The following is a 19,478-nucleotide window of genomic DNA, read 5'->3' on the forward strand; positions in this document are numbered from 1 at the left end:
GATAAATCATTTAACTTGAAAAGGCTAAAAGCCAAGACTAACATGGAGGGAGAGTTGGGGCATGGCTTCACAGATAATTTTACAATCAATGCAGCCTCTAAGGCTGAGATGCAAAAGAGAATGGATTGATTCTCTTTGCTGGTTTTAATTTTGGCCTAACGGTAAGCACCAAGAAAACTGAGGTTCTTCACCAGCCAGCACCACACCATCCTTACATGGAACCGTTGGTTGCAGCAAGTAGAGAAATTTTGAATGCTTTGGATAAGTTCATTTACTTTAGTGGAATACTTTCTAGGGATGTCCACATAGATGATGAGGTTGATGCATGCATTGGAAGAACTAGCTCAGCATTTACGAGGCTCTGAAGGAAGGTGCAGCAGAGAAGAGGTGTTAGACTGACTACCAAACTGTAGGTCTACAGAACCATTGTGCTGAACTCGTTGTTGTATGCCTATGAATCCTGGAGAGTGTACAAACACCATGATAAGAAATTGAATCACTTCCATTTGAATTGTCTTAGGAAGATTCTGAAGATCACCTGGCAAGATAAGGTATCAGGCACTGCTGTCTTTTCTTGAGCTGTACTACCAAGCATTCAAACTCTACTGCAGAGAGTGCAACTGTAATGGATTGGCCATGTTGTTTGTATGTCAAACTTATTTGCCTGAAAGACTATTTTGTTGAGAACTCACACAAGGCAAGCACTCATATGAAGGTCAGAAGAAGCTATACAAGGACACACTCAAGGTCTCTCTTAAGAACTTTGTAATAGATTGTGAGACATGGAAGACATTGGCATAGGACCAGCCAGAGTGACATGCCCTCATCAAAAGATGCACTGTGCTCTATAAGCAAAGCAGAGCTGCAGTAGCTCAAAAGAAGCATGAAATGTGAAAATTTCAAGTCATTTCCACTCCAACGTTCATGCGACTGACCTGTGGTAGTATCTGCCAAATACATATTGGTCTGATGAGTTACAGTTGAATACATTGTACCTCGACTCCAACATGTTGATGCAATTTTGGTCCATTTTTGAGCACGAATCACAAGCACCATCACTTCCTCTATTCACTTTTTAAGAGATCTGAATCATGTGGTCGCTGATGCCTCCTTCTCTGATGTGCTATGGTCTGTTCCTGAGACGCAATGGAGTGGAGTGGACAGAAGTCTAGGCTTGGAGTTAGGAATACCTGGCATGGAATCTGGTTTTAGCTGCTTACTAGCTGTGAGCAAGCCATTACACTTCCCTGGGGCTCAGTATTGTCTGTAAAATGAGGGAGTTTCAGGCCATGACCTGTAAGGAATCATTCAGTTCTAAATCAGTGACACCAGGTTGTAAAGTTCCTTCCAGATCTAAAGCCTGTGAAATCTTGCTCCTCCCATCTCTAAGATTTTTCCACTCTGACTATCTGGACTTCTCTTTTGGTCCATCACACATCATGTTCAGGACTTTGAACACAGTAGGTGCTTAACAAATGTTCATAGAATGCATGTGGTATTTAAAGCCATTTATAGCCTGTTGCCTTTCTGTCTTTCCAGTCTTCTTACACTTTGCTTCCCTTTATGTTCTCTGTGATGCAGGGATTGGCTGCTTGCTGGTCCTTGAACAGCAAGCACCATCTACTGACTTTGTGCTTTTTTTTGGGGGGGTGTTGTTAGGCAATGCGGTTAAGTGACTTGCCCAGGGTCACACAGCTAGTAAGTGCTATGGGTATGAGGCCAGATTTGAACTCAGGTCCTCCTGACTCCAGGGCCAGTGCTCTATCCACTGCACCACCTAGCTGCCCCTGTGCTTTTTTAAATGGCTGTTTCTCATGCCTAGAATGCTCTGCCTCCTCACCCCCAACTTTGAGCTTCCCTGGCCTCCATTAGGACCCAGCTCGAATCCTTCCTCTTTCAGTGCCCCCTCTACCTCCTAATGACTTCCCTCTGAGACTACTTCCTATTAACACTGTTTATGTCTTGCATATACCCAGGTATTTACACAGCCTTTCCCCTTTGCATGTGAGCTCCTTCATGCATGGACTGTGTGGTTGCCTTTCTGTCTCTCTCCAGTGATTAGCACAGTTCCTATTATATGGGGCTTGATAAATGCATGTTGAGTAACTAAGGGAAGGAGGAATATATGGGACTAAAGGTAGAATCTCATGCTAGCAAGGCCAGAGTTTCTGCCTTTCTTCTTTGCCCTCACCTGTGCTCGCTTGGGTAAGGCCTCCCTCAGAAGCTCCCATTTCTTCTCTGTAGAAGGGGGATGTGCTGGACCTGATAACCGCTGAGGTCTCTTTAGCTTTCTCTTCTCTGATTCATATACAGAACTTGCCTGAGGAAGGTTTGGCTTCATTCTTTTGCACTTCTCATCTTTCGAAGAGGCTTGAAAGCCCCTGTGATGTTCTGCCAAGTTTTCTCTTCCTTTAAAAAAAAAAAAGACACGCTTTGGACTTTGCATTTTAAACTCCACAAAGTGGTTGTTGTTATGGCAACTAAGCACTTTCGGAACTACTTGCTCCATATGTTGCAAATAAGCTGGGAATACATTTTTGAATTGCTAGTGATTTTTCCTCCATGCATGCACAACCCAGGACTAGAAATTCTAACCCCCTTTTAAAATCCAAGGTTATGTTGTCATGTGACTTATCACCAAGTGGCCTTGCAGAGCTCTGCAGTGACCTCAAACTTCTCCCTGAGACAAAGACCCAATTCCAGGAATCTTATTAGTCTTGTAGTAGAACTGAAAGACATGAGACAGGGCAGTCTTTGAAGAACTGAAATCAGGTGTCATTCAGAGAGCAATGGCTAAGTTCGTATTAGGGATGTTCAGGCTGCAGCACCTTCCAGGCATGGAATGGTGGAGGAGAATTGGAACAAGGGTAGTCATCAAAAAAACATATGATCAAAAAAGGAGAGATGTTTTAGCCATGTATTGAGAGCAATGGTTGACTAATGGCTGCCAGGGTGCTCAAAAGAAAGGGAAGAAGTCTCCCAGTATGGATGGTGGACTGAACTTATGGGAGGACCTGGACCAGCCATACAGGCTGGGCAGCTATAGGTGTACAGAGGTCTGAATTGCTGGAGGAAATATCCACATCAGTGAAATTACAGATCCTTGGGAGTCTTTGAAAATAAAATCCCACTAAAGAAAGAGTTCTTAAGCTTGATTATTTTCATCTTAATCATTTACAGCTCAAATTCCCTCCTAGACTTCTGAATCTCAAGAAGTCATATTCCTGAAAGATTACAGAAACTCACAGAAACAATTCCTCAGTGCCCTGTGCCTCTGGGGCTCCTCCCTTCCTCTGACTGGAGAAGGTGGAGGACAGAGCTCCTCTCAGATTCTGTGCCATTTAAGGGGGACACCCAGGGCATTCACACCCTCATTTCCCTTCCTGGCTGCAGGATTCATCATGCCCCTGTGCCAGGTAGCTTCTCTCCCCCTTCCCTCTTTCATATATGTTATCTTCCTTCATTAGACTGTGAGGTCTTTGCAGGCAGGGACTGTCATACATCTTTTCTGTAGCTTAGCACAGTGCCTTGGCACACAGTAGTAACTTAATAAATGTTTCTTTGTTTTTACTCTCTCTAATCTGTATTCTGGGACTTTGTATATTTTGGAAAACATATTGATGACTGTATTTCACTGTAATAGGTTTCCTTTGTAATAATATGCATTTTATTTTGTGCATTTGAAATATAATTTTGAGAAGGAGTCTACAGGCTTCATGAAATTAAGAGCACCTAGATTAGAGCATGCTGTCCATTTTTAAAGTCCTCTTGGTGGGTAGGGTGGAAAGGAATGAGGATCAAGACAAGGGCAGAATCAATCTTTGTTGGTCTATAGAGTTTAGGATGCATTATTCAGAAACACAGTGAAAAGAACTAGATGGTAGAGTCAATAGATTTGCTGGACCTGGAGATAGAAAGACTTTGTGACCCTGGGTGACTCATTTAACCCACCTGCCTCAGTTTCCTCATCATAAAATGGGGATAATAACAGCACCTACCCTATACTATTGTCATGAGAATCAAATGAGATATTTTTAAAGTGTTTTGTGAGCCTTAGAATGCTACATAAATGTTAGCAATTACTAACAATAATAAAACTAGTACTAATTTAGACTACAACTCTGAAATTCTAAGAGATTTGTGGCAGAATTCATTCAGGTATTCCCTCCATTGATTCAGATTGTGGCCCATCTTTTCTTGCCTCTTTCATGTGATTTGCATGCTTGTCCTTCCCTGAGTATACCCCACTGGGTCTTCTCCAAGGTGGGCTTGGCCTTCCTCTAAATGCTGTCCCAATGTTTTTATTTGTGGCATGGAGGTTATCCTACACTCTTGACAGCCAAGACTGAGGAAGGTTTACCTAAGATTTATGGCTTCTTATGTAGTCAAAGCAACAGACCATGCTAGATCTTTCTGGGATCTAGCATAGATAGTATAGAGTGGTTCACCCCCAGTAGGTTTTGGCCATGACAATCCATTTTGATACCATTAACTGAGAAATTCAATTCAGTTCAATTTAACCCACAGATCCAGAGATCTCAGTGTTTGAAGATCCTCTGAGACAACCCATTCAGTCCTTCTCTATACCAGATTTTTCCCCACTGCACACCCAACAAATAGTCATCTACCCTGTCCTTGAAAAGCTCCTTTAAGGAGAACCCAACACCTCTGCAAGTGGCCTTTTCTACTTTACGATAGCTCAAATTGTTCGGACATAGCGCCTGAAATCAATCTTAAATTGAACTTTGACACTTTTCACTCACTGCTCCTAGTTTTCAGTGAAATTCTGTTCAATAGATTTATATAAGACCTGATTTTGCCTGGAACCAGGCCCTGGAGTCACTTCCCATATCCTCACTCGGCATGCACTCTGACCATCATTCTCATCTTCCTTTCATGGAAACTTTGTACTCTGAGCCTGGGGAGTTGGGCTCTGATAGGTAAGTATCGACCTTACCTTGCCTGGAACCATGCCTCTATGTCCCATCCTGTACATCTCCTACCTTCCCCCTTTCTAGCTTTCTCTATTCATTGTATATTCAAGAGGGACAAAGCGCTTTATGAGCTTTTAAGGAGAAGGTCATTTCTGACAGCAGAAGCCAGATAACCCTTCCTGGAAAAGGATGATGGTTGAGTTGGGAGGAGGAAGAATGACATTTTAGACCTAAGGTATATCACTCTCGCTTTCTGTCCTTGGTTTAAGATCTCTTACATGCTCTGTTAACTCGGCTTTTTTTTTTAATTTTTGTCCTTTTAATGGTCCACTCTAATGCTGCATCATGGAATGGAAGCAGCCCTGGGTTCTCGTGGCCAATGCCAGGGTGCTTCTCCCACCATTTTCTTGGTGCATACCATCTTGATGCCTCTTTGTGAACAGTAGTTGAGGAGACTCAGCTGAGGAGAAGCCAGGGGAGGCAAGACTGAAAATAACAACTACAGTAATTTGAAGTTGGCAGGGCAAAATGGTTGTGTGATGAAGGTGTAGATAAGGAGGTACATACCACTTAGTAACATAATGAAAGCCTATTGTTGATGGGCTTTGTCGGTAAGGCAGATTAGATTCCAATTTGATGGGCAGCCAATCAGTGACACTGACATACCTGCACAGTTGGAAATTAAGGATGAAGATACAGTAGATGTGTTTCAGCAGCAGACAGGAGGCATTGACCAAAAAGGGAACCTGCAAAATTGCTTCAGAGCAGTGCTCCCAGGAAAACTAACACATTCACAATGAAAAAACTGAAGTCTGATTCATGTACACCCCATTGGTTGCAGTGTTATTTGCTCTCTTCTTTGCTCCCCTCCCCTGATTCTTTCATTGTAAATAAAGTAATTGTTTGTAGAATTCATTTTTATTTAAAAAAATAAGAGTATTTTATTTTTTCCAATTACATGTAAAAACGATGTTCAACATTCATTTTTCTAAAGATTTTCAGTTCCAATTTTTTCTCCCTCCATCCTTCCCTTTCCCCCTCCCCAAGACCTCCCCAAAGGTATAATTCATATTATTATTTTTTAAAAATTTAATGGTATTTTATTTTTTCTAAATACATGTAAAGACAATTTTCAAAATTCATTTTTTTAAAAGATTTTGAGCGCCAAATTTTTCTCCTTCCCTCTCTCCCTTTTCCCCTCTCCAAACAATCTGATATAGGTTATATGTATACAATCATGCAAAACACAGTTCCACATTAGTCATGTTGTGAACATAGAAACAGAACAAAAGAAAAAAATTACCACCACCCCCAAAAAGTGAAAACGGTATGTTTCTATCTGCATTCAGAGTCCACCAGTTTTTTTCTCTGGATGTGGATAGCATTCTCCATTTTGAGTCTTTTGGAATTGTCTTGGATCATTGCATTTCTGAGAAGACCTAAGTCAATCATAGTTGATCCTCACAGAATGTTACTGTTACTGTGTACAATGTTCTCCTGATTCTGCTCACTTCACTCAGCATCAGTTCATGTAAGCCTTTCCAGGTTTTTCTGAAATCTGCCTGCTCATCATTTCTTATAGCACAACGATATTTCATTACATTCATATACCACCACCTGTTCAGCCATCCCCACTTGATGGACGTCCCCTCAATTTCCAATTCCTTGCCACCACAAAAGAGCTGCTATAAATATTTTTGTATATGTAGGTCCTTTCATCTTCCTATGTTCTCTTTGGGATACAGATCTAGCAACGGTATTGTTGGATGAAAGGCTATGAACAGTTTGATTGCCCTTTGGGCATAGTTCCAAATTACTCTCCAGAATGGTTGATCTGTTCACAATTCCACCAACAATGCATTAATGTCCAAATTTTCACTCATCTTCTCCAACATTTATCATTTTCCTTTTCTGTCATATTATCCAATCTGACAGGTGTGTGGTGGCACCTCAGAGTTGTTTTAATTTGCAATATAATGCATGTTTTAAAAAGGTAAATGACTGGTGGGATGGCTTGATCTAGTCAAGTCAACAAGCATTTATTAAGTTCCTCCTATGTACCAGGCACCATCCTAAGTGCTAGGTTTACAAAAACAGGCACAATCAAACCAAGATAAAAACAAACAAACAAACAAACAAACAAACAAGCAAACCAAAAACCTGAACCAGTGCCTGCCCTCAAAGAATTCACAGTCTAATGGGAGAGAGAACAAGCAAACATTTATGTACAGCTTTGATACAGTCAGGATAAGTTGGATATGTCAGAGAGAAGTTGCTAAGATTAAATGGCAGTGGAAGAGGGAGAAAACAAACTGCATTTGTGAAAATATCCTCTCTTTCTGTTAGCAACATGCTAACTCAAGTCTAGTCTAGTATTATAGTCTAATAAGTTGTTTTACTCTCACTATTTAGCAACAACAACAATGACAAAAACAATAACACAGAGGAACTCTCAAACTCGTGAATATCCTCTTTAATTGGATAATTTCTCTGCTTTTGAATCAATGTAAAACCAAGGACAATTTAATAACATTTTAATCTGTAGCTGTTGCATGTAGGGTGACTTTCAGTAGGAATAAATTACTGTAAAAAATCATACTGGATCATTCCCCTCTCAAACCAATCATCTTGTTTAAACAACATCCTTGTTTTTTTTTTTTTTCCTTTAAGTAGTCAATGTTAGCAATGTCTAAGTGCTGGAAGGATTTGAGTGAGGCCCCAGGAACAGATGCAGTCTGTTTTCCTTGACAATCTGCCTAAGAGCTGAGAGGCACACAACCAATTGGTGGACTACCTGATGGTGATTGTTTTTGGCCATGACAAGTCATGAAACAGAGTAATAAAATAATGAAATGGCTCCCAGTGTTGTGTAATGCCCCTCTTCTTCTCTATTGCCTCTGGTAGAGTGATGGGAAAGGGGAGGTCATCAACAAATTTCAATATGCCTCAGTATTCTTGCTGTGAGAGCCTTGAATAATGACCAATGAAGATATATTGATGGAGAAAATGACTCATATTGGTATTGCAATTTTTCTATAGATGAAACAAAAAAAAGAAGTTTCAGTTTAATGGAAGATGGCTCACAGGTGCTGCCATGGACAGAGGAAGAAAGGTATTGGCAGAGTGGGTTTTTATTGTGTACTTAGAGGCAACAAGATCATTATTTAATTCAATATTTGGTTCGCACATACTAAGTGCTTAATAAGAACTTTTAATTCATTCATAGAATAACTAGATTCTGCAGCATTAGCAATGAGTATTTGCAAAAGAGGACAATAATTACCATTTATGCACAAGTGTTAGTTGCTGAGTGGTAGAGAAACTGCATGAAGAACTTGACAATACCCTCCAAATAAAAGGAACACATACTCAGTAATTGGGTGACTTCAATGCCAAAGTGGGTGAAAAGTGAGTCAGGGAAAACATGATTCAAGAGAAGGAGTGAGGGATAACAAAGGCTTGCATATTAACCAGGAGCTTTATGCCTCTATATGGTGAGCACTTTCTTCAAAAAAAGAGCACAAGACATGGTAAGCATCAGGTGGTACCATAAGGAAAAAAAACCCTAATGTTTTAAACTATATGAAAAGATTTATTACTGATGTAAGAATTATCCCTGAATCAGCTGTCTGTGTATACTTAGAAAACTGACTCATCAGAGTTAAGATCAGAATTAATTTAAAAAAAAGAAGAAAAATAATGAGAAAATTATAGTGTACAATGGAAGTATCTTAAACCCAAACCAAACAAGCTATTGGAAATCTAAAATGGGAAATGGCCAACAGACATGAAGATGACACTCTAATAATTTCATCTGGAAGTTTAACTAATACAAATTAATTACCACAAAGGGAACAAAAGATTCCAGAAAGTGTACCAGGCTAGAATATAAACTCAACTGCAAAACCTCCAGCAGGAAGATGAACGATGATTATGATCAATATTACCTCTTAAATCACAGAGAACGCATGGAGGAGAAAACTAAAGAAAGTTTTGCAATATATTCAACTGAGCAGAATCATCCCAAGGGCACTTAAGTATGGAAATAGAAAAAGGGCTACAAAGGGAAAAAAAATTTAGAAGATATGCAAAAAAAAAAACCCTTTAAGAAATGGTTTTCTTTGTCAAGGATGGCAGAACCACCACACTTTGGCATTAACATCACAGCCCCTGACATGTTTATGGAGGAAGGCCATTGGCACTGAAGAGAACAAAGTTGGGAAATGCATCTTGATTGGACCACGTATGTATAGAGGAGATTCATGTGTGAGGTAGTACAATTGCCAAGTACAACTGTATCAAAGAAAAGATACCAAAGACAAGAAAAAATATCAGACCCTATTCGTACTGAAAAGAAAAAAGATGACCAAGGAGACATCAGTAAACACCAACCTATAGATTTATTTTCAAATTTATACAAAACCTTTGTAAAGATCATCTACAAACTCATTGACGACATGTTCAAGAGGACATTAAGAGGCAATGAGCAGGTTTTTTCAGTGATATTCAATAATAGACTACGTGTTTCATACTTTAAATATTTCTACTTTTTTGCTCTTAACTATAAAATAGATCACATCAATAACAAAAGTTAAAAATTATGTGATTGCATAAATAGATACAAAAAAGCTTTTGAGAAAATTCAACATTCATTTTTATTAAAAACACTTGAAAGTATTGGCATAAATTGATTTTTCCTTAAATTGATAAAAAGCATTTATCTAAAAGCATCAGCAAATGTTATTTGTAATGGGGAGCCTTTCCACTAAGATCAGGTGTGAAAATACAGTATTATTCAATATTGTATTGGAAATACTAGCAACAGCATTAAGAGAAAAAAAAGAAATAAAAGGAATAAGAATAGAGAATGAGGTTTAAAAAAACTCTCTTTTTTGCAGACAATATGATGATATACTTGCAAAATCCCAAAGATTCACCTAAATAGTTAGTAATCACTCAAAGGAGTTAATCTGTCCATTTGCACAGGAAAGATGAGTTAGTTGAAGACTGTCTATTGGCTTGATTTCAACATGGATCTGGAAGGATATGCTATTGAGTATGAGTCTGACTATGTGGGACAGGCAAGAGAAAGGGACAATGGATTGCATTTAGAGTTGAACAAGTGGATCAAAGGTGGCTGTATTACTTTCTCTTAAAAATATTTTTATATATTTAATAAAATTGTACAGTATGGCCTATATCAGATTGCTTGCTGTCTTGGGGAGGGGGGAGGGGAGAGAGGGAGAAAAAGAATTGGAACTCAAAATCTTATAAAGGTGAATGTTGAAAACTACCTTGACATGTAATTGGGAAAAAAATAAAATACTATTAAATGGGAAAATTATTTCTTTTAAAATTGAAAAAAACCTTTTTTTTCCTTCTACTTTATTTCCTCACTGGAAAAAAAGAGAAAAAAAAACCTCCTTTAGCAAATATTCATAACAAATATTCAAGCAAAATGGATTTCCACATTGGCCATACACCCCCATATGTTTATATATACATATATGTATTGTGAGTATATATGTATAGATATGTATATATATATATATATATATATTCAGACAGATATACACATATGTACATACACAGAAATGTGTGTGTACATGTATGTGTGTGTGTGTGGGTGTGTGTGTGTGTGGGCATGCACCCTGAATTTATCACCTCCATGACAGGTGGCAGGTAATGTGTTTCATCATGAGTCTTTTGGAATCATGGTTGATCATTGTCTTTACCAAAGGTCTTAAAGATTTCAAAGTTGTTTATCTTTACAATATTTTAGCCATTATATAAATTTTTCTACTGGTTCTGTTCACTTTACCCTGCATCAATCCATATGAGTCCTTTCAGGTTTCTCTGAAATTATTCCCTTCATAATTTCTTGTGGAAAATAATGTCCCTTTACATTTATATACCATAATTCATCAAAATATTCTTCAAATAATAACAGTAATAACTACCATTTATATGGCATTTTAAGATTTAAAAAGCTTTTTATGTATGTTGTGGGATGTTATCCTTATTAATATATTGTGGGAACTGGGAGGCAGGTACTCTGGATGGTAGGTAGATACTGTAATTTCCACCATTTCACAGATGAGAAAACTGAGGCAAAGACAGATTGATTGCCTTTCCCAGGGTCTGACAACAAGGAAGTATCTGAAGCAGATTTTGGATTTAAGTCTTTCTGCCTTCATGTCTAGCACTCTATGCATTGAGCCAGAACTGGTGGGATCTTCCTTAGTTTCCATTTCTTTGTTACCACAAAGGAGCTTCCATAAATATTTTTTGGATATATGAGTGTTTTCCTTCCTTCTTTGATCTCAATGAGGAACCTAGTGGTATTGCTGGGTCAATGAATATGCACAGATTAGTAATATTTTGCTCATAATTTCAGACTGCTTTCTAGAATGCCTGTAACAACCAACATCTCCATCAATGGGTACATTAATATACTTGTTTTTCCTCAGACTTTCTCTCATTTAAGCAGATAAGTGCCTTGGTAGAGCACAACTATATTTTAACAACTTTGTGCCCCTAATGTGGTAAATTGCCCACAACTGATCATTTTGTGATATTAATTCTTGTAAAAAATCAAATATTGTACCACTTTCAAAAGTATTGTTTATATTAAATCCAGTGTTTAGTTTTTCTTGTGATACATTTTATTAACCTGTATAAAATAATTTAATTTCATTGTGGTTGTAGAAATGCTATTTTCTTTAAATGAACTTGAGTAAAGTTACATATTATTTAAAAAAACATGTTTAGCCACTATTATTTTCCTAAAGGTTAAATAAAATGCTATGAGTATTTAAAAATATCGTTTTTCTTTTCTTTTCTTTTTTTTTTTTAAATTAGCTTTAAAAGGCAGAACAAAGATGGCAGAGAAAAGGCAGAGTCTTGGCAAATTTCTCTCTAAGCAGTTTTAAAATAACACCTCACAAATAATTCTGGAGTGGCAGAACCAATAAAAGGACAGGGTGAAACAATTTTCCAGCCTAAGATAACTTAAAAGATTGGCAGGAAAGGTTTGTCACAAGACAGTGAGAATTGAGTGCAGTCTGGCACAGGCAATGAGACAACTGGCCTTCAGTCAGCAGCTTCCAGAGCTCTCATCCCACAGGTAGTAAGGGCTGGAAAATTGCTCAGAGGTCCCTTTGCTTGCACTGGCTGCAGGACTGTTCACCCATCACTCATACACAGATCTGAGCTGCCCTCCTGGGTCACAGTTTCAGGGTGAGGAAAAGCACACAGCAGTGCTTGGGACTGCAGGAAAATGGTACCATGGTAACAGTTAGGAGGTGGAAAAGAGTGCTTGTGATTGGTCAGAGACCAGAACATAATCCAGGAGAGAAGTTATCACATCTTTTCTTAGGTCATACCACCTTGGAAGAACTGAAAATACAGCTGCATAAAAACCCTAAAACTTGGGACAGTGCCCCCTCCACCTCAGGAGCAGAGCCTATCTGTAATAAAGTTTAAAATTAAAAAATGCACTGGAAAAATGAACAAACAACAAAGAAATATCCTGAGTCTAAAAAGTTACTATGGGGACAGGGAAGATCAAAACAGAAACTAAGAAAAAAAAATTAAATTAAAACTCCTACATACAAAGCCTCAAGAAAATTGTGAATTGGCCTCAGGCCTAAAAAGGATTCCTAAATAACTATAAAAAAAAAAGGATTTTTAAAAAGCAAATAAGAAAAATAGAGTAAATTGGGAAAGGAAATGAGAGTGACGCAATAGAAACATTAAAAAATAGTCAACACATTGGAAAAAGAAGCCCCCAAATGGGAAAATATGTACAAAAATTCAGTGAAAAAAACTCCTTAAAAAGTGTAATTGGCCAAATGGAAAAATAGGCACAAAAATTCACTGAAGAAAATAATTCCTTAAAAATTAGAAATGGGCAGGTGGAAGCTAATGACTTCATGAGACATCAAGAAACAATAAAATAAAAGCAAAAGAATGAAAAAATAGAAGAAAATATGAAATATTTCACTGGAAAAACAACTGACCTGGAAAATAAATCTATTAAAGATAATTTAAGAATTATTGGACTACCTGGAAACCATGATTAAAAAAAGAGTTTAGACACCATATTGCCATAAATTATTAAGGAAAACTGCCCTGGTATTCTAGAATCAGAAGGTAAAATAGAAATCAAAAGGATCCATTGATCACCTCCTGAAAGAGATTCCAAAATAAAAACTCTCAGAGATATTATAGCCAAATTCCAGAGTTCCCAGGTCAAGGAGAAAATATTTCAAGCAGCCAGAAAAAAAAAAAACAATTAAAATATTGTGTAGCCACAGTCATGGCAACACAAGATTTGGCACCTTCTGCATTAAAGAATCAAAGGGCTTGGAACATAATTAGTCACCTACCTAGCAAAACTGAGTATAATCCTTCAGGAGGGGAAAGGATAGTTAATGAAATAGTGGACTTTCAAGCATTCTTGATGAAAAGACAAGATCTGAATAGAAAATCTGACATTCAAATACAAGGCTCAAGAGAAGCATAAAAATGTAAACAGAAAAGAGAAAACATAAGGGATACAATAAGGTTAAAATGTTTACATTCATACTTGAAAAGTTGATACTTGTAACTCATATGAATTAAAGCAGTTAGGAGTATGCATAGATGGAAGGCATAGGTGTGACTTGAATAATGTGGGATAACATTTGTAAAAATAAAATTAAGGAATGAAAAAGAGGAATTCACTGGGAGAAGGGGGAAGGCAAAGGTAGAATGGGCTAAATTATCTCACACAAAAGAGGCATAAAAGAGCTTTCACAGTGCAGGGCAGGGGTGGGGAACCTGTGGCTGTGAGTCCACATACGGCCTTCTAGGTCCTTGGGTGTGGCCTTTTGACTGAGTCCAAGTTTTATAGAACAAATCCTTTTATTAAGAGGATTTGTTCTGTGGAAGTTTGGATTCAGTCAAAGGGCTGTACTTGAGGACCTTGAAAACTATATGTGGCCTCAAGGCCACAGGTTTTCCACCACTGGTGGAGGAGAAAATGGGAGACTGGGAAAAGTTCTTGAACCTTACTCTCATTGGAACTGAATTAAAGAGGGAATAACATACACAACCAGTTGCTTGTAGAACTATACCCTAATCTACAGGAAAGTAAGAGGAGAAGGGGATAAAAGAAGGAGGGCTGATAGAAGGGAAGGAAGATTGGGGGAGGTGGTGGTCAGAAGCAAAACACTTTTGAGGATGAGCAAAGTGAAAAGAGATAGAAAGAGAGAGAGAGAGAGAGAGAGAGAGAGAGAGAGAGAGAGAGAGAGAGAGAGAGAGAGAGAGAAATGGAGAAAATAGGATGGAGAGAAATACAGTTAGTAATCATTACTATGAAAATTTTTTCCTGGCAAGTTTCTCTCGTAAAGGGCTCATTTTTTTCAGTCATTCCCAAATTGATAGATGGTTAAAGGATATGAATAGGCAGTTTTCAGAGGAAGTAACTGAAGTTATTTATAGTCATATGAAAAAATGCTCTAACTCACTATCGGTTAGAGAAATGTAAATTAAAACAATTCTGAGGTGGCCCTCCACACTACCAAACTGGCTAGTATGACAGAAAAGGAAAATGATAAATGTTGGAAAGGATGTGGGAAAATTGAGACACTAATGCACTGTTGGTAGAGTTATGAACTAGTCCAACCATTCTGGAGAGCAATTAGGAGCTATGCCCAAAAGGATATAAAGCCATGTCTACCTTTGACCCAGTGATAATACTACTAGGTCTGTAACTCAATGAAACTTTTGAAAAAGAGAAAGGAACCTATACATACAAAAACATTTATAGCATCTCTTCTTTTGTGATGGCAAAGAATTGGAAATAGAGGGGTTGCCCATTAATTGATTAATGTTGAATAAGTTGTGATTGTGATTGAATACTATTGTGCTATAAGAGATGACAAGCAGGATGCTCTTAGAAGAACCAGGAAAAACTTACATGATCTGATACAGGGTGAAATGAGCAGCATTAAGAAAACATTGCACATAGTAGCAACAATGTTATATGATGGTCAAGTATAAGTGACTTAGCTACTCTCAGCAATACAGTAAGCCAAGAAAATTCCAAAGGACTTATGATGAAAAATGCTTTCCGCCCCCAGAGAAAGAACTGATGGAGCCTGAAGATCAAAGAACAATTTTTAAATCTTTCTTATTTTTCTTGATTGTGTTTTTAGTTTGTTTTCTTTCACCACATGACATATAGAAATATGTTTTACATAACTGTATATATATATACATACACACAAACACGTGCACACACACACATATATGTATATATATTTGACTTCTCAAGGAGGAGGGAGGGGAGGAAGTGAGAAAAAGAATTTAGAACTCAAAATTTTGAAAACAAAATGTTAAAAATTAATTTTACATGTAAGAAAAATAGATACTAAATTAGTAATCTTTATTAACATGCATTTTTCTAATTATAAGTGATGTGGAAAATTTTAATATGATTATTAATAGTTTGGCTTTATTGCTCTGAAAACTGCCTGTTCAGATTTTTGACAATTTATCAATTGGGGCATGTTTTATTTTTATAAACTTGAATCGATTTTCTACATATCCAAGAACTCAGATATTTACCATAGACTGCTTCTGCAGAGATTTTTCCTAGTTAGCTACCCTTTTAATTTACCTCATTGGTTTTGTCTGTGCAAACCCCTTTTATTTTGTAATTATTCTCTATTGTCTAAATTATCTACTTTTTCATCCATGGTCCTCTCTGTTCTTCAGTCATGAGCTCTTCCTGAATTCATTGATCTGAAAGGCCACTTCTTCCTTGCTCCCTTAATTTGTTTATGATGCTATCTTTCACACTTAAGACATGTACCCATTTGGAGCTTATTGTAATATATGGTGCAAAATGTTGGTTCATACCAGACTACTTTCCAATTTGCCCAATTTTTTCAAATGGTGAGATTTTACTCCAGTTGTTAGGGTCTTTGGAATTATCAAACACTAAGCTTTCTGTGTTTCTTTTCTTCTATAAGTTGCATATCTAATCTGTTCTACTGGTTGACATCTCTTTCATAATCAGTAAGAGACTATTTTGATAATTACTACTTTGCAGTATAATTTGAGACTTTGTTGTTTTACTTTTGCATTCTTTTCATTGAAATTCTTTACTTTTTGCTCCCTTAAATGAGTTTTGCTGGGATTTTTTCTCCTGTCTCTATAAAGTAATCCTTTGATAGTTTGATTAGAATGACACTGAGTAAGCAAACTAATTTAGGTAGCTTTTTTCGTTGTTTTGATTACACTGTGATATCTTTTATTGTTATTTAGGTGTTTCGATCATGTCTGACTTTTGGTGACCTCATTTAGGGTTTTCTTGGCAAAGATGTTGGAATAGTTTGTCCTTTCCTTCTGCAGCTCATTTTGCAGATGAGCAAACTGAGGTAAACAGGGTGAAGTGACTTGCTCAGGATCACATGGATAATAATTGTCTAAGGCCAGATTTGAACTCAAGAAGATGAGGCTTTTTGAGTTCAGGCTTGATGCTCTGTCCCCTGCACCACCTAGCTGCACTGCGTTAGCCTAACCATGAATGACTAACATTTCTTCAATTACTTAGGTCTATATTTGTAAAAGAGTGTTCTGTATGTGTGTGTTTGTATTTGTGTGATAGACTTCCAAGTATTTATGTATTTTGCAGTTATTTTGAATGGAATTTATCTTCCTATCTCTTCTTTCCAATTTTTTCTTGTAATATACACAAATGCTGATGATTTGTACGGGTTTATTTTATATCCCACAATTTTGCTGAGGTTATTAACAATTTTAGTTAATTTTTAGTTGATTCTAGGGTTCTCTAAGTAAACCATAATTTCTTATATAAAATGAGATAATTTTATTTTCTCTTTGACTATGCTAATCCATGTCCATTTTCCTTTGCCTTATTGCTAAAGTTAGCACTTATGACACTGTTTAAAATGGCAGTGGTGATAATGGGATCCTTGCTTTTAGCCTTGATCTTATTGAACAGGCCTCCACTGAATTTCCATTGCAGATAATGTTGACGCTTGATTTTAGATAAATACTATTCATCTATTAAGTAAAAAAGGTCCACTTGTTCCTATTAATTATTGTTTTTTTTAAGCATGAGTATTGTATTTTATCAAAAGCTTTTTCTGTGCCTACTGTCATTTATATAGAAAAAAAGATATCGATATAGGTACAGTACATTTTTTTTGGTTTTTCTTCTTATCAAAATGGCCTATTATGTAATTAATTTTCTTAATATTTAACCAACCCTGCATTCTTGGCATAACTCTGACCTGGTGATACTGTATCATCTCTGTGATATATTGCTATAGATTATTTGCTTAAATTTTGTCATTAGGTATTAAGGCCATATTTGCATCATAGAAGGAATTTGACAGAGTTCATCTTTTCCTTATTGTTTTTTTCAAACAGATTATATAATATTGGAATTAACAGATCTTTGAATATTTGATAGAGTTCCCTTGCAAGTACATCTGATCCCAGTTTTTTTTTTTAATCATTGGTAACTAATTTATGGAATGTTTAATTTCATTTCTGAGACTGGGTTGTTCAAAGTTCTCTATTTCCCCATCTATTAATTCGAGCATTTTATATTTCTGTAAATGTTAATTTCATTTAGGTTGTCAATTTCATTAGCATATGATTAGGCAAAATAGTTTCTAATAATTTCCTTTATTTTTCTTCATTTACTGTAAATACTCCCTTTTCATTTTTGGTACTTATAACCTGCTTCTACTTTTATTTATCAATTCAGTGTAGGGGTTTTTTTTCTTTTTTGCTTTCAACTTTCTTAATTCTTTGATTTTCAGAATTTTGATTTTGGGGTTAAATTGAAAGTTTTAGATTTGTTGGTTTTCAAAGTTTTTTTTTCTTGCATGGCCAATTAATTGACATGCTATTTCTTCTGCTGATAAAAGTGTTTAGAGACATAAATTTTCCCTTAAAGATGGCTTTGGCTGAATCCCAAAAATGTTTCTATATTGTTTCATTGCTGTCATTATCTTTAATGAAATTATTTATTGTTTCTATGTTCTGTTCTTTGATCCACCCATTTTTAGGATTAAATTATTTAGTTTCCAAGTTATTTTAAATAATTTCTTTTGTGAATATTCATTTAATATAATTTTTACTACACTGTTTTTCAAAGAAATACGTTTAATATTTCTGCTTTTCTGAATTTTTGAGGCTTTTATTCCTTAATACATGTTCAATTTTTTAAATTACTTGGTGTAATTTAGAAATACATGTGTGATCTTCAAATCCCATTTAGTAAATACTGTGTAACTTTTCTAAAGTTCTCTTCATGTTTTTCTTATTTATTTTATTTAGATCTGAAAAAAGTACATTGATACCTCCCATACTATTAAAATTTTTGGTGTCTATTTCTCCCCATGACTCACTTAACTTCTCCTTTAAATATTTAGTTTCTATGCCATTCAATATAAATCTTTAGTATTGAACTTTTTGTCCATGTTTTTCGGAATAGTAAAGTTGCCTTGTTTGTCTTTTAAAATTAAGGTCATTTTTGCTCTTTACTTATTCAAGACCATAATTGTTATGCTTACCTTTTTTTTTTTTAAACTTCAGCTGATGCGTAATAGATTTTGTTTCAGCCCCTTATTTAACTCTGTGAATATTTATGTTTCAAATATTCTTCTAATAAGTAACACATTATTAGATTCTGATTTCTAATCCAATCTGCTTTCCTTTTCCTTTTGATGAAAGATGATTTTGCCCCATTCACATTCAGCTTTATTATTAATCATGTATTTCCCTCCATCTCTTCTTTTGTACTGGTCTTGCCCCTTCTGTGCAAAGAAGTGGTGAGTGAGAAGGAGTGTGCTCAGCCCTGAAGCTCTGTCTGATTTCTTCTTCTTTCCCTCATTGAAGCCCAATCACAGGTTATTTTTTCTTTCCTTTTAATTTTTTTCTTTCATTTCTTTTAATTCCCTGCCCCCTCCTTTTCTTTTGCAATCTATGTACTGTGGACACAGTTTGTTTTGCTTATGATTAAGCTCTCCCTAAACTTCTTCTCCTTTTTATTCTTCCCTTTTCCTTCTGTTTCCATGTTGAGTCAAATACATTTCCCACCATCTATGTCCATATTCTTCCCTTCTTTGACTAGTTCAGATGAAAGTAGCTAAGTATCATCCACTCCCCCAACTCCTTCCTCCTTTTTTATATAGTCTTCTACTTGCACACCTTAATTATGCTAGATAATTTTATCTACTTTTGCTTTTCTTCACCCTACCTTGGGTTTTCCTTCCATCCTTTCCTTCTTTTAAGATCATCAAAACATAAAAAAAATGACCCCCAGACCCTCTGATTTTATTTGATTGCCTCTGTGATTTTTGACAATATTAGTAACATTTGGGGGCATTTATATCATCATCTCCATCAGAACTTAAATGCTATAATCCTTGTTTAGTCTCTTGTGCCATATTTGTATTGCTTGTATTTACCTTTTTTATATTTCTCTCAACTCCTGTGTTTGTAATGCAAAGTTTC

The sequence above is a fragment of the Phascolarctos cinereus genome, unplaced genomic scaffold, assembly GCF_003287225.1.
Source record: "Phascolarctos cinereus isolate Bilbo 61053 unplaced genomic scaffold, phaCin_HiC Scaffold_2;HRSCAF=192, whole genome shotgun sequence".
Lineage (NCBI taxonomy): Eukaryota > Metazoa > Chordata > Mammalia > Diprotodontia > Phascolarctidae > Phascolarctos > Phascolarctos cinereus.